Genomic DNA, 11,072 nt, shown 5'->3' with positions numbered 1-11,072 from the left:
GGATTTCGCTACATTATGGCACAAACGTTTAGGGCACATATCTAAACAAAGAATTGAAAGGCTTGTGTCTAATGGAATTCTTGATCCCCTTGATTTTTCAGATTTTCAAATTTGTGTTGAGTGTATTAATTGGAAACAGAGAAACAAAAGGAGATTTGAAGCCAATCGAACTACAGATGTCTTAGAACTTATTCATACAGATGTATGTGGGTCATTCTCTACGCCTGCTAGAAATGGTCAACCATATTTCATTACGTTCATAGACGACTTTTCTCGATATGGTTATCTTTATCTCATTCATGAGAAGTCTCAATCACTGGATGTGTTCAAAAATTTTAAGGCTGAGGTGGAAAACCAACTTGGCAAAACAATTAAGGCTGTCAGATCTGGCCGTGGTGGTGAATACTATGGTAGATACGACGGATCAGGTGAACAACGTCCAGGGCCATTTGCTAAATTCCTTGAAGAGTGTGGAATCGTCCCTCAATACACTATGCCAGGATCTCCTACCATGAATGGTGTAGCTGAGAGACGTAATCGGACTTTAAAGGACATGGTAAGGAGTATGATTAGTCACACAGCCTTACCAGAATCACTCTGGGGAGAGGCAATTAAGACTGCAGCTTATATCCTAAACAGAGTTCCTACAAAAGCAGCTACTAAAACCCCACATGAGTTATGGACTTTGAAAAAGCCCAGTATAAGGCTCTTACATATTTGGGGATGTCCAGCTGAGGCAAGGCCTTATAGGCCAAATGAAAAGAAATTGGACTCAAAAACAGTTAGTAGCTATTTTGTGGGATACTCTGAACGATCAAGAGGGTATAAATTTTATGATCCCACTACTAGATCAATCTTTGAGACGGGAAATTCCCGATTCTTTGAGGATGTTGAGTTTGGGGGGAGAGATAAGACATTTAGTTTTGGATTATACATTTCAGTTTTGGATATGATCATTTGGTTTTATTTTGAACATAATAATGTAATTTTCATATATCGTACATCAAATACACTAGAGATTTGTTTATTAGTTTAACCTTCAAAATGACATTTGCACATTCGTGCACATTCGTGCATGCAATAGCTATTTCTGATTTATTAGTATTAAGGGTTGATTCTTTCTTGTGGTTGTGCTCCCTTCCTTTAGTTGTTTCCTTGTTTGGAACTTATTTTGTCTACTACCTTTTGGTAATAAAATCGCTATTTTACCAAAATTTTATTATTATTATTTATTATAAATATTTATTATTATTATTTGTGAACTAATTTTGTAATATTTGTTAAATTGTTATATTTTAATGAAAAACATTACTTTGCAAGTGTTACAATAGATATTAAAAAGTGTGTAAATATGTAATGTTACCTAATAATAGAAAAGTGTTCCTAAATACTGAACAAGGTGTTACGTTACATGGTGAAAAGTGATACCTACGATTCAATAAAGTGTTACTGTAAATCAAAAGATGATATAAAAAAGTGATACTAATGGTTAAAAAGTGTTACCTAAGATATTACGAGTAACACTTTTAAAGTGCTACAATAGGAATGAAAAAGTGTTACATAAAATTATTTTTGGTAACACTATGAAAGTGTTATCATATGTTATTAAAAGTGTTACCTAATAGAATAGGTAGCACGAGCAGATGTATCACCCATAAAGTGTTACTTCTAATCTATGGAAACACTTTACCCCCTTTATGTAACAGTTTTTCGGTGTTACCTGAAGTTAATTATGTACTAGTGGTTGAAAGTGCAAGGCGTAGGTTCTATTTTCTTTACGAAACTCGGGGTATTTTCCATCAATAAACCTCCACTACGGGTGTAGACACCTAAATCGTGTCTCCCCATTGGGATGAGGACGATACCATTATCCTTATTAGGCGGTTGGAGCAACTCCGTGCGGAAATCCCAATTGCTAAGAACATTTCCAAAATCCAAGAGCCAAAATCCAACCCCCGAGGCCGTTCCCATTCCGGAACTCGGTACAAAATACAATTTCCAAAAATCAATTTCAAAATCCAAGTACAATCTCATCCAATGGACTATCCCATTGGTTTTACAAGGCCCTTTCCAGTCGAAATGACACTAAGCAATCCAAATTCGGGCGCCGACCCACAAAACCAAGCAAGTCGGGCCTCGTCCCGTAAAACCGAATTCAAAAACCCGAAACGGCTTATTTTTTAGACGCAAACTAAGCCTTAATCATCAAGCAAACAATACGTGCCAACTTCGTACAATTCGTACGAAGGTACACCATTACAAGCCAAAACAAGGATGGCATCTTTCGTCCTTGTTTGGCAGCTTCTGCGCCACGTCAGCAGCGCCTGGCGCTGGCAGCTGCGCTGGACGCTGGCGTGAGCTGGCGTTTAGGAGCAGCTTCTCCTATTTAAACCCCTAATTCTGAGCATTATGGGGGAGGCAAAATCAAAACACAACGTCGTAATACAAAAATTTCCACTCAAATCAAAATACAAAAATCCTCCAAAATCACATACAATTTCAAAAGTTCTAAGCAATTGGGAGCTCTAAAAGGAATTCTTGCCTAAACCTAACTAGTTAATTCCGAATCCCAACCCTAATCAATCATGTTTCTTTGATTTTCTCTTTCAAAAATGATTAGTAAGTTGGCATTTTTAATCCGAAAAGTGTCCTTACAACAATCATACATTTCTTACAAAATTCAAACTTTATGTGATACAGAAATGCAAACTTTCAAGATTCAATGATGTTCAAAGTTGTTTGTAATCACTTCTTTGAACTAGAATCACCTTCAAAACATGGAGTAATCAAAGATGATGCCTTTCTAATGTTTAAAGGTTTAATCTTTGAGATTCAAGACTCCACTTTTCAAATTTCAAGTTCAAGTTTCAAGATCCAATAATGTTTAGGGTTGTTTGCAATCACTTCCCTAAACTAGGATCATTTCAAAATAAGAGCACATCAAAGATCAAACCTTTTCAACATTAAAAGGTCCAATTTTTGAGATTCAAGACTCTTAAGTTCAATGTTTCAATTTCAAGTTCAATATTTCAAGTTCAAGTTCAATATTTCAAAGTTCAACATTTCAAGTTCAATATTTCAAGTCCAATATTTCAAGATATAAACTTTTCAAGTTCAAGTTCTATGTTCAAAATCTAAGACACTTTAGGTCGAGCAAATTGACCTAAAGTAGAGATTTTTGCTTTGAATCCGTGTCGGGCGCACTTATTTTTAAGGAATCGCTTGGCGTTCGGATCTCATGTGCTAAGATTCAAGTTCAATATCGCACTTTCAATTATGCAAGTTCAATACCACACTTTCAATTATGCAATTTCAATTCCGCACTTTCAATTATGCAATTTTAATTCCGCAACTTTACTTGCCTAGTCCTTCTAGGCAATGCGGTTCTACCTCCTAGTCCATTTCTAGGTGGTCTTGTACTTTACTAATTTTGCACGTATTTTCCATTGTGATGTTGCTTTACTTGCTTATTGCTTTCATCACCTAACATGCTAAATACTACAAAATACAAGGTTACGCCACGCTTAACAAAGATAATTTCTTGGACAAACCGATCTTAGGTTCCCTTAAATTAACTTTAAAGCAAAGTGACCACAATACAAAGTAGAAATTCTATTTGTTCTAAATTCAAACCCACATAGTCTAAACTGGGGTATTTTCGAAAATGTTGTGCCACACATTTGAATCATTTTTAAAGCTCGCGGAATAAGCATCTTGTTCCCTTGCCCGGATCTCACCCATCCATTTCTAAGATTCAATGCCTTATCCTAATAGAGTCACTTTTTGGTCTTTGCAAACGAGACCCTAAATAATGTTTGGTGGCGACTCCTTCAAAATACAAAGATACAAAGGTTATAAAAACCGCCCCCGTAGGAAGGGAAACCAACGTACAAAAAACCCCCCTACAATTCTGGTGACTCCACTAGGGAGTTCCTGATTTCAACTTCGAAAATACGAGCAGACTTTAAGCATCAAGCCATTGATCTGCTTAAGTTCTGGATGCCAGCACTGGCGCCAAGCGCAGGCCCCTGCGCCAAACGCCACTGCCTGCATCCAGCATAGTGGCTCACAGTGGCTTGCTGCCGACGTTTGCTCAAGTTTTCAAATGGGAGTCAGTGTGTCTTTGAATTTTGAAGGATGCTCCCAAACCTTGAGAACGAATGTCGAAAAACGAGCTTTTCAAATACAATATTCAAGTGCGATTTCAATTTTCAATTTTTAGGCATTCCATGCATTTTTCGAAAACCATATTTGTGCAAACCGAATTTCTACCTTGCCCAAATGGATGTGTTCTACATTCGTTCTAGCCCCGGGGGCAACGAAATGGTGACTCTCTATACGGTTCCAGACCAAAGTGTGTGACCATTTCCCGCCTACCGAAACTTGGCATTTGCTTGACATTCCCGATGTCAAGTATGGAGGTCGTCTGCCGACACACATGTCCCTTAGGTGGATGTGCAACTTGTTGCCGGATCCGCCTCTTAGTCGAGTACCTTTTGACACCCAAAGCCGGCCACTTGCATCATACAAAACTTAGACCGACCTTAGGTTGAGAACTTTGCATGGCGCATTCATATCCATGTTAGTGTGACAACGTGCTACTTGTGCATTGTGAGGGCGTCTTTACAAGCGTGAATGGCTAACTTCGAGTTCTAGCTTTGCCGAAACCATTAGCCTCCAACTAGGAAACCAAACCCCTAGGAGCATCATTCAAGCCTCATGCATCTAAAATCGCCGATTTAAGCTCTTTTAGGAGTGCCACACCATTTGATTCAAAACCCTTAAACACGCCTCGCGCACAAATCCCAAATTCAAATTCAATACAACGGCGTCATAATGCCGGATTTTCTAGTCCAAATTTCGAGTTTCAAATTCATAACTCAATCCAACGGCGTCATAATGCCGGATTTTCTAGTCCAAATCTCGAGTTTCAAATTCAAAATTCAATCCAACGGCGTCATAATGCCGGATTTTCTAGTCCAATTCTCGAGTTTCAAATTCAAAATTCAATCCAACGACGTCATAATGTCGGATTTTCTAGTCCAAATTTCGAGTTTCAAATTCAAAGTCCAATCCAACGCGTCATAATGCCGGATTTTCTAGTCCAAATTTCGAGTTTAAATCCAACGGCGTCATAATGCCGGATTTTCTAGTCCAAATTTCAAGTTTCCAATTCAAAGTTCAATCCAACAGCGTCATAATGTCGGATTTTCTAGTCAAAATTCCAAATTCCAAATTCAAAATTCAAGTCAAACGGCGTCATGCCGGATTTTCTAGTTCAAGCATTTAAGTCTTCAAGTCCATCTTTCGAACCTCAAATTCTATGATTTTAAGTTGTAAGACATCGAGACGTTTATTTGATATGATAGAAATAAAATTGGAACTTATATATTCAATCTTTCTATTTTTGGTCTCTAAAATGGTTGTTTTTATTTTTTTATTACGTGCATTTAATAATTAAAAATTAAAACTAAAAAAGACCCCGTCAAAAATTAAAAACGGCCTCTAATAGCAACACTTTTTAATTAAACACTACTAATTAAGTTAAATTAAATTAGTTGTTTGGTGCACAAAATTTCCCCCCATAACCAAAGCTTTAATAGCGCTTACATATTGAATGATGCTAAATGAGGCAATATATTACAGCGCTTTTAAAAAGTGATATTATTATTTTAACATCGGTACTAATTAACAGCACTTTAAAAGCGCTATCTTTAATTGAAAAAAGCGCTATTAAAAGATTATTGTAGTGTAGTGCTCAAGGCGATCTTAACGACGAGGATGATTCTGATGCAGAACGGGTTAGACGTGAGGATGAGAGGGGTCGTACGGTAGTTAATGCAGTTGGAATAGCGATTAAAAATGGGACCAAAATCCCTTTAGAATGGGATCCACTTTCGGGTATACCATGCGGCGAATACAAGCTCAGTTTTACGACCTACATTGGTGTAGTGACTCAGGAGCGAGTATGCATAACCTATGATAGGTGGAACGATGTTCCAAAAGAAACATTAGATGAATTGTATGAGTGGATAAAAGTAAGTATATTTTTACACAATAAGTAACTTAAATAATTTTATTATTACATTGCTTGTTACTGTATGTTTTTAATAATAATGATTATTGATGCAGAAGGGATTGATTGTGTTAAAAGAGCGTAAAAAGTATATCTTGCAGCAAGCTGATGACAGATGGAGATCGAGCATACAAGACCAGATTAAGGAAGAAATGGCTGTACCATAAATCTGGAAGGTTGAGAGCAAGGCCACCGGATTGGAAATATCCTTGGCTAACTCAAGAAATTTGGAATAAATTTGTTGCACAGAGTACTTTTGAAAAGTTCAAGGAATTAGTTTATTATATTTTGTTATGATTAGTGGCGGCATTAGTCCACCAGGTTTACCTACAGCCACACCAACATAAAACCCATTGTATTTGCTGTCAGATTCTACTAATATTTCTTGCTCTAACATCAAACCAAGTACAATGTTGATTCAGACCAAAACTTATATACTCACCCAGCTTCAACTGGTTTCAAACTATAAAAACAATGTCTTCAGTGTCGTTTAATAAGGTGGTATTAGTAGATAGTAGAACAAGTGTCTTATTTTGAGCTTTGATTAATAATGGAAGACTAGTAGCAAAAAGGAAGTATACTATAAAATATCTTATTTCTTCATTACATATTCTTTTCAATAGTTAAACGGTTCTACTGTAGTTATAGAGACTCAAATGTGCCCATTACTCTAGTAGCGATGTGAGTCTTTCCAGCACCCAACAACTTTGCTAAACCAAAAATTGACACCTCTGCATTAAACTCATCATCTATCAGTATGTTCCTTGATTTGATATCTCGATGCACAACCCTAGGCTCAATGGCTTCATGCAAGTAAGCAAGGCTGAAATGAATATTATTTCAGTTTCTCAAAAACATAAACTGGACACTTAGGAGTAGCAAGAAGGAAAAAGTAAGAAGTTGTCGAGCATGTTAGCCTAAAGAATACTTAGTATACAAAGTATAAATCAGGTCTAATATATTGCAGACTTGATTTCGGGATAGTTTAATTGGTTAAAATATTTGGGGTAGATATCTACTGTAATATGGTGTTTGATGTTAGTTGTTAGTTGTAAAACAATATGCGTCTACTAACTTTGATGTTAGTTGTTAGTTGTAAAAAAATTTGCATCTACTAACTTTGATGTTAGTTGTTAGTTGTAAAAAAGATTGGTTGCTCATTGTTTATTTCAGTATGCACTGAAAGCTCAAGCTGAAAGAGGTGAAATTTCTTTCAAGAGCCGCCCTGATGACATTTTGGCAAGGGTAATAAAGAAGCCGGAGCATGGTGGAAGTGTAAGGGGCGTTGGATCAGGTATCACAAATAAGCAGTATTTTGGGTTTGCCAAACCAACACCACCTAGCCAATTGCGTGCCGAACTCACTGGTATGAGGAAAGAGATGGAAATGATGAGAAACCAATAGAATCTCTTAATATCTTATTTATTTTTGGGTCAAAACCAAGCCGAGGCGTAGGAGAAGTTGAAGCAATTGATAGCTTGTGGTGCTAGGGGACAATCTCGTGGTTCCATTGGTCAAGGGAGTGGCCAATCTGGCAGTTTTGGAACTCAATGGTTGAGTGGTGCACGACCTACTAGTTCTTTTACCGAACTACTTGCTGGAGGTACACATCAGGGAGGCCAAGGTATCACAAGTTCTCTTTTAGACACTTGAATTCAAGCGCAAGAGAAAGAGAAAGAACTTCAGCCTTACCATGTTTCATTACCGCAGTCAGAACAACCCTTCCATGTTTCATGGCCGCAATTAGAACATTCCCTTGAGCTTGGAACTCAATGGTCGAGTGGTTCCCAACCTACTGGTTCTTTTACCCAACTACTTTCTGGAGGTACTCATCAGGGATGTCAAGGTGTCATAAGTCCTCTTCCAGACACTCGACTTCAAGCTCAAGAGCAAGAGAAAGAACTTCAACCCTACCATGTTTCATTACCGCAGTCAGAACAATCCTTTGAGCATGAAGACCATCAAATTTACTCTCCACAAACACGAGAACGGTGGTATTCCTTGGCCCGAAACATACAACACTCAGCCGATTAGTGCTGACCATCCTGAGGTATTAAGACCAGCTTTATCTATAGAAAGTATTGAATGCATATTTTATTAATTTCATAGAAACTATAGATTTATTACATTAATACTATGATCTGTCAGTTAGGTTGGCGTGTAATAGTCTTACTTTTTCTAAGTTCATGATTAGTCTGCATGATTTCGTTGCATTTTGATTCATTTTGCTAAGAATTTTTAATTAACACATACAAAGGCATGATTTGGTGTTGATATAAGAGTATCATCCAGGTTAATTCAAAAGCTAGTGAGGCATCTAAAATCCCAATTCTTTGATCCACTCACAACCACCCCTCCCCCTCCCTCTATTCCTAAAAGAACAGTCAGAAAAGAAAAGATACAGAAAGGAAAAAGGGGTTGTTGTGAAGTATATCTTATGTACCTAAATATATAGAAGTTTTTTGTTACATAAGCTATTATACAGAATAAAAATATTTACAGGTTTTGTAAAATATACTCCCTCCGTCCCTTAATACTCACACCGTTTTTCTTTTCGGGCCGTCCCTTAATACTTGCACCGCTTCTATAAATGAAAATTTATACCAATATTATATTATTTCTAACACTTATTTACTAACACCACCTACACCCCTTTTTCCTACAATAAATCATTTAAAAATTCACACCCCCACTCACCACTCTCAACCTCTTACCCATTTCCCACTAACTATATTAAAAAAATACCCCACTATCAACTAACACCCATTACATAAATAAGTCAATTTAAATATCTTTAACTCCGCACCGGTCAAACCGGTGCGAGTATTAAGGGACGGAGGGAGTACAACTTAGCATCACCTACAAATTATGATATTAGGACAATTTCTGGTGAAAATATACATCTTATGTACCTCCTCTGAGTTGCATAAGCTCCGTATTGAATCTCTTTTCGTGACAATTCCTTAAAAGGGTTTTTAAATGACGCCCGCGTTTTCTTAAAAATGCCCGCATTTAGTGTAGAAAAATACAATTTTGCCCTTTTAATATTCTCCTCCTCCAACAATAATAAAATAAAAATTAATAATAACAATAAAAAAAATCCTTAATATAATTTTTAAAAAATAACAATAATACTAATAATAATAATAAAAATCTAGCCACTCATAAATCATAATCAATAAAGGGAAGCAAAATTGAAAAACAAATCATCATCGTCAATCGCCGTCATCATCAAGTTCAAAATTGATAAAAATCATCATCAAATTGATTAACAAAATAGCAGCAGCATCTCCATCAAATTCAAAATTAATAAACAAATTAAGCATCATCATCATCATCACCAAAAGATTAAGCAGCATCTTCTTCATCAAAAGACTAAGCAGCATCATCATCAATTCATCACCATGAATCTTAAACACTGACAAAAACGAGGAAGAGTAATCACCTTGAATTGGAAGAGATTTGACGAAATCGTTGACTATTCGCGAAGAAACTCTAAACCAGACAACCATTGTTGATGGCCTGGTGTCGATGATGTTTGTGTTTTCAAATAAAACCCACCGCGCACTGCAATTGCGCCAAAAGCATGGATTCTTCGCACTACCATTGCGCCGACGAAAGGGCCACCGCGTAGATCTTGTGCGCGACCGTCGTGTTGCCGGCGCAATTGTTGTGCGCGGCAGCCATGTCTCCGGCGCCAATTCTGTGCGCGGTAGTTCTCTTTTTTTTCCTTTTTTTTTGCAAGAATCTTGTTATTATTATTGTTATCAATATCATTTGAGATCGTAAATGTTCATCGGTTGTGAAACAGTGTGACACAGATTATGGAGTATTATCATATTGTAAAATAAATAATTATTGTTTATTTTTAAATTTTCAATTATTATTTTTATTATGGGATATAATTTAATAAGGGTAAAATCGACTTTTCATATAAAAAAGGCGGGCGATATTAACGTATGCGGGCGTCGAATAGCGATACACTTCCTTAACTGACGCAAAGAATAACTGGACCTGTATAAGGTCAACAACAAGTTGTGTATAAGAGACACTATCAAGGAAGATTCAAGCATGTGGAAAACAGATTACCAAAAGACATACCTTTTCAACAACAGAAGTGGGCTTAAAAGTCAAATACAATCCAATTATTAGAGATGAAAAGAGGCTTCCATGTTTTTTGTTTAGGAAAAACCCAGAGATCCAGAATCTTCTAATTTCTTTATTTAAAAAACTCCAGTTCTACTCTACTGATCTTAACACTAACTGCATTTCTTATGTATTTAATATGAAAAGGGTATGTATGATTGTTGTTTGGCAATTGAGGAACACAAAGTAGTCCAGATTGTTGCAACGGGACAAGTGTATATACTAGGGGAATCATTAGTGGTTAAGAATCATTTTTTTGATGTGGCCCCTAGTAATCGCCGAGTCTCTATAAAGGAAGATATTGTGTCTACTGCACTACTGTCGTGTCCTACTAAATAAGTCACTTTCGTTTGTCAAGCAAATGATAGTTTGTTTCCATGGCCGACTCACTTAACTTGTCCAAAGAATAAGGTATCCTCACTTATTCTCCTAATAAAGTTTTTATCAGTCTCTATGGACATTCCACTTATAGTTTTTATGTCTTTTTTAAAGTAACCAAAAGAAAAAGAGACCACCCCTTTCTCGCAATTGCCATCATCATCACAAGAAGCATCCACAAAAAATTATAAGGTCACTGATGAGAATCGTGCCAAAGTGAACTCCAGTGTGTTAGTTCCAACGAAAAAGGTATTCGCACTTGTTCTCCTAATAATTTATATTATTTTCTATGTGCATTCCACTAATAATTTACATTATTTGCTTTTTAAGCAACTAAAAGAAAAAGAAAGCAACCCCTTCTCGCAATTTCCATCATCGTCACAAGCTACATCCATAAAAAAGTATAAGATCACTGATGAGGATCGTGCCAAGGTGACCTCTGGTCTATTAGAAGTTTTCAAGAATGAAGCTA

General features: G+C 36.6%; 1 long non-coding RNA gene across 1 annotated transcript; it reads right to left on the bottom strand.

Annotated features, from left to right (window-relative positions):
* Positions 1-9,185: 9,185 nt before the first annotated feature.
* Positions 9,186-10,316, bottom strand: LOC130461860 (uncharacterized). Its single transcript, XR_008921809.1, has 2 exons — positions 10,178-10,316; positions 9,186-10,090 (listed from the first exon to the last, which is right to left on the bottom strand). It is a non-coding gene; the product is annotated as an uncharacterized lncRNA (long non-coding RNA).
* Positions 10,317-11,072: the final 756 nt, after the last annotated feature.

This window comes from Spinacia oleracea, chromosome 5, assembly GCF_020520425.1.
Source record: "Spinacia oleracea cultivar Varoflay chromosome 5, BTI_SOV_V1, whole genome shotgun sequence".
Classification (NCBI taxonomy): Eukaryota; Viridiplantae; Streptophyta; class Magnoliopsida; order Caryophyllales; family Amaranthaceae; genus Spinacia; species Spinacia oleracea.
This window is presented reverse-complemented; position numbering and strand designations above follow the sequence as displayed.